Below are 6,269 nucleotides of genomic sequence, written 5' to 3' on the forward strand. Positions count from 1 at the left end.
AGATAGGGCCAAATCCCCAGTGGGTGTAAGTCAGCATAACTCCATGGAATTCAGTAGAGTAACACTGATTCAGCTGGAAATCTAGCCCAGTTTCTGATCTGTAACATGGGTACAAATCAGGAGTAACTCCTCTGAAACAGATGCAGTTACAATGCTGTAAAACTAGCGCAAGTGAGATCATGATTAGGTTTAGAATATCTCAATCTCCCTTTTCAATATCTGTTTGTCTCACTAAATCACGTGTTAATTCCAACATGCACAACTTCAGCAAGCTCATCTCCAATTCTCTTGACTAATTCATCAGGCTTCTCTGTAACATCTGCAAACCTTTTGTCTCCAGTAGGCTAACCAATCTTTTATATTTTTTAAATAGATACCTATGCACAAAACATCAGGCCTGATTCTGATCATGTGCATAATAGTTTAACATCAATGTATCAATTTATTTCAATGGAGCTACTCCAGATTTACACCAGAGTTAAACTGAAAGCAGAGTCAGGCTCACTACTGGAGCTTCTAAAACCAGCATATCTTTTCATATTACTTTGTTTAGCACCACAGATTGTCTGCGTTCTGCATTCCCATCCTCTGAATTATCCTCAGTGACATCCAATGCCACAGACCTATCTGTGACTACCATTACTCCATTCATCTCTTCATTACAGTCTCCTTCTTACTCCCTTCTCCATACACTCACCCAGTCATTGACCTCTTATCTTGTTTCTCCCATGCTGGGCCTTTCTGCTGCTGCGGCCAGGCGTAAAATCAGGCCTTTTTCATTAATGACCACCTCATTTTCACTGTCTCTAAGGTGTCACAAGGACTCCTCGTTTTTCCTGAGGAGAGTTAGAGACTAGTTGCTGTTATCTGATCCCTTATTACTACAGTCAACTGATAGCACTCGAAAGTGTCCTCTTAGCTCTGACGAGCAATCAGAATTATGTTACCCTTAACACATGCACTGCACACTCAGTACACGAGTATGAATATGGCTGATAATTATGGGTCATCCAATGGATTAAGAGAAGTGTTTCTATCCCACTACATCAGGGATGGTTAAATTATTGAATCTTGAAATGGTTGGCTGCTGTCATTGAATGATCAAATACCACCACCATTAAAACCATTAATTGTAATGCAGTTGCACTCGGCATGAATTCAGCCCAATATATACGGTCAGGTAAAGACATCATGAACTTGCAGTAACTGAAACAGAACATTAATGTGTTCAGTCAGCCCTCAGTCATTTTGTAAAGGAGCTATCCAACTGATTCTACTCCATGTAATATAGACAAGCCCACTGATGGGAATTTCTGGCAAACAGCTGTTACTACGAGCATAAGCTTTCATGGGTAAGAACCTCAGTTCTTCAGATGCAAGTAATGGAAATCTTCAGAGGCAGGTATAAATCAGTATGGAGATAACGAGGTTAGTTCAATCAGGGAGGGTGAGGTGCTCTGCTAGCAGTTGAGGTGTGAACACCAAGGGAGGAGAAACTGCTTCTGTAGTTGGCTAGCCATTCACAGTCTTTGTTTAATCCTCATCTGATGGTGTCAAATTTGCAAATGAACTGAAGCTCAGCAGTTTCTCTTTGGAGTCTGGTCCTGAAGTTTTTTTGCTCTAAGAGGGCTACCTTTACATCTGCTATTGTGTTGCCAGGGAGGTTGAAGTGACTTGTGTCCATTTATCCTCTTGCGTAGTGATTGTCCAGTTTGGCCAATGTACATAGCAGAGGGGCATTGCTGGCACATGATGGCATATATAACATTGGTGGACGTGCAGGCGAATGAGCCACTGATTTTGTAGCTGATCTGGTTAGGTCCTGTGATGGTGTTGCTGGTGTAGATATGTGGGCAGAGTTGGCATCGAGGTTTGTTGCATGGGTTGGTTCCTGAGTTAGAGTTATGGTGCGGTGTGTGGTTGCTGGTGAGAATATGCTTAAGGTTGGCAGGTTGTCTGTGGGCGAGGACTGGCCTGCCTCCCAAGGTCTGCCAACTCTGCCCACATATCTACAGTGAAGTTCTTACCCATGAAAGCTTATGCTCCCAATACTTCTGTTAGTCTTAAAGGTGCCACAGGACCCTCTGTTGCTTTTTACAGATTCAGACTAACACGGCTACCCCTCTGATAGCTGTTACTACAGGTCCATTGCCATTTGGCAACATTTTAAGCACCTGAGGCCCCTATGCACAAGTGAGCAAGTCTAGGTCCAACTATCAAATATCCACACAGAGCAATGCAAAAGGCAACAGTCCAAGGCCAAGCTGTATGATATGCCGTATGAGGTAACTAGACTCAGGACAGCAGCAGAGATGAAAGCAAAGATAACTGTGGAGTAGAAGCCCATCCCAACAGACAAGGACAAGGCCAGGCCCAGAAGGACAGAATGACCCCCAGCCATCAGCTGGCTTGACCTAGAGTCAGAAGAAACAAGGTACATGAGCAATACAGAGGGCCAACAGGATGTTATCTAGTATAAGGAAGGTAGCAATATGGTGGAAGCAAGACTGCCACCATTAGTGATAAACAGGAGACTGGTTAGAAGACAAATGCACTTGAAGGAAAGTGAGGCCTAAAAGATCACAATGGGCTGGCAGTAAAGGCCCTGTCCTACGGTGGGCCACATACTAGTAACCTCTGGCACCAGCAAGTCAGCAAACACTTGCACAAAAGACAACAAAAATTGTTAAGTGGAAAGATGTAGCAACCTAAATGGAACTTGTACGGAGGAGCACAGACTGCTGCTGGGAAGAGTACAGAGTAGGCACCAAGAACTCAGACTGTGTGCACATGGCAAGAATGCATACAGATGCAGCATTTCTGTAAATAGTTCTCTTAGTAAAGTCAATGTAGTTTTACTAGCATGGAGTCTTTTCCCAGCACATGGTACACTAAATAGTTAAGCAGCCTACCTACACTGATTTGATATTCCATGGTCATACAGAAGAGTATAACTTACACTCAGGATGGAACTGCAGGAGACGCAACCATCAGGAAGGTGCATGAAAGGTGTAGTTGGTGGCCACTTCTACTTTTCACTGTCCTGTTAGTTCCTTTCCTGTGATGCTCCTTACACCCCCAAAGTGAAATCCTGGCCCCATTGCTGACAACAGGGCCAGGATTTCATCCTCAATGAGCGAGTTACACTCATTTTACGCACTCTCTGAATGTCAACCTAATGTAAGTTACAATTTTACCACTTCCACCCAACATGAAACTTACATTTTGTCACTGTTGACTTTGGCCATCCTTCCAGGGGAGCCTTACTTACTTAATGCAGGCCTGTATTTGGCCCACAAAGTGTAGCTTCAGTTAATAGCATTCCTAATTGCTTAATTTTTGCCAGTATACTGTCAGCATTAGTACTGCTTGTTGCTTGCATACAGGCCTGCAGGTACAGCACTAGAAGATTATCAGACACACCAGGATTAGTATTATCCATGCATTAACATCCAGTCACACAGCAGAACCAGCTGGGGGCTGCATAGACCTTCTGGTATCAAAACAGCTCCCACTAGCTCAGCCTTTGATAGCCTCGTATTTAATCCAATAGGGCTTCTTTTCTTTTTTGTTGGTTCACAAAAAAAAAAAAACCCAAAACCAAAAACACTTTCCTCATTCAGTGCAGTATTTACTAATCAGTTAATGCCTTTTCTCTGGCACAGTAAGAAACTGACCTTTTCCGTTACCACCTTTTCCAAAGCCAGTCTCTGCTGAAATGCTAATGCTCTGCTTGCAGCCAGCTCAGCAAATAAGAACTGAGGGTACAATGACCTCCTGTGGCAATTTCTGCACATAACTGAACAATTAGCTTCACCTTATCACTAGCAAGAGACTCCAGGGCATTTTTTTCCATAGGTTTTTATTCCAGTATTGAATTCCATTATTTTCTGAAACTGGGTGTTTAGGGAAATGAAGAATAGTTCCCTTGGAACAGTCAATGAATGAACCTGGATATAAATGGGGTTTTAATGATCGATTTCAATCAGATTTAAAACAAATAAGTCATCTCTGCTAGCCGTGCCATTGGGACATTTGCCATTTCTACGCAAGCACCAAAATGCTGCACTGAAGACACTAAAAACATGGCTTTATTTTTGCCCCTTAAAATATTTAGCAAAGCAGTTTAGATCTACAAATCAGTGCATAAATATTAACTAACTAATCCTCACAACCTTCCGATGAGGTAGGGAGATATCAATATTTTAGAGATGGAAAAAAATAGGCTCAGAGTGACTTACACAAGATCACACAGTGAGTCAGGAGCAGAGTTGGGAAAAGAACCCAGGCATCCTGATTCCCAGCTGTGCTTTAACCACTTGACCATGTTGTTTCTACAAGATTCCTTTCCATAAGATAGGCATTGATTATGAAAAGGTATACAGAGTAAGTCTGCATTTAACAATTGTGGTGTGCAGTTTTCCTCTGTCATTTTTATTTAATAAACAGATTTGTTTTTAAAAGGCCTTAATTCTGTATGCAGGAAAGGAACAAAACCAATTCAATACTAATCACATTTTACATACAATTTAATTATTATGAAATCTGCTTAAATAAATGTAGAATAAAGAAAAGTTACTCGATGTGCAATTCAAAAAAAAAAAAAAGTCAGTAAGCTCCATCACCAAAACAACATGCTGCACACGGGAAGCTGCAATATACAAAAGCTAGGTATTATTAAAAGAAGTTAGAACCCACGTCATTAAAAATGTAACCACAGGGACCACTGTTAAAGTGCATTTCTGAAGTGAGTATCTAATAAATGATTTCGCACAGTGATTAAAATGTTACCTGCTATTAATATTCGGAACTGCATCCTAACTGAAAAACTACAATTAATTCTACATGCCAATTTTATTTTCAGGCCCTGTTGAAATGTTCAATATTAAATTAATCAACATCTCTACCCTGGATCACTATCTTAAGCGAAGGAAGGCAACAGAATAAAACACTCAAGACCTAAAAGGCACCATTTCAACAGCAGGTTCAGTTTCAGAAACTTTCAATGATTCTAAGCATGGCAAGGAAGACAACGTGGTGAACTATCAAACTACATTTTATGTCCATGCCAGGAACAGGTTCAATAATGCAAAAGATGGATTAATTTTAAAATCAGAACCACTGGTCACTCTTGGGAATAACTGACAAGGAGATCTCGATTTAAATCTTAATTAAAATGTTTTTAGCTGTGACCACATCATTCCTAATGCCCATTTTTGTCCTCCTCTACTATTTTATTGTGCAGTTTGGTATAACTGTTAGTCCCTGCCTGAGGATTGCGTTTTGGAAGGGACAGGATGCCATGACAGAGAGGAGCAAGAAGAGAGCAACACTCAAAGTCAATCAGGCTCATACCCTCTGCTATCACGTTCAAGCTTAACATTTCCCTACAGTTCATGAGGAAAAAAAATAGAACACTACTTGGTAAAGCCAAGATTTTTAGAAACAGGAGACTAAATAAAGTTAGGCTCCTATATGTCACCTGATTTTCACCCAATAGCTGCCCATGAAATCAAGGTAGTTTCTGATAGTCAAAACACTTGAATATCAGTTCACTTAGGTGTGTAAATATGTTTTGAAAATCTTGGTGTAAGACTCCAAGGAACAGCCTGATGGAAATCCTTGAAAACATTAAAGGAAAACACACTCTGCAGTCTCTGAAAACCAATATTTAATACAAATTGGTTGATCCATTTTTTCCACAATACCCTTAAAAAGTAAACCCTTTTTTCACCCACTTCCCCAATTCCACTAACACGAGGCCAACTGTGTAAATGTAAAAATGCATGTTGTGTCATACCAGATTGCTTTTTCCAGCATGAAAGGGTATATTCATTCCATAAACATTCCAAAAGTTTAACTGTACTACAATAGACTCCATAGCCTCAATCAGGATCTACACCCTGTCATACTAGGTACCGTACGCTCACCTGAATACAAACTTCTGCTCTGAAGAGCTCTCAGTAAGGTAAGTGAAACAAAAAGGGGGCAGTTACAAACACACAATTTTTAATCATAAAATCCAGCAGGGCTATAATTGTCAACCTCAGCTGAGACCAAGGATTGATTGGACACAGAGACTGAATCATCCTTGCATTGTTAGAGATGGCCCCTCTAAGGTCAGAGTTCAAGCACAGACAGTACAGCGTAGGCAAATTTGATCTGCTGCTGTTTGTGCCGCATCTATTTTATGCGCTAATAACCTCCCTTCCAGTGCTGTCAGTCCAGCTACTACCAAAGCCCTAAAGCAGTCTTATGTTCACAGCAAT

This window comes from Chrysemys picta, chromosome 5 (genome assembly GCF_011386835.1).
Source record: "Chrysemys picta bellii isolate R12L10 chromosome 5, ASM1138683v2, whole genome shotgun sequence".
Lineage (NCBI taxonomy): Eukaryota > Metazoa > Chordata > Testudines > Emydidae > Chrysemys > Chrysemys picta.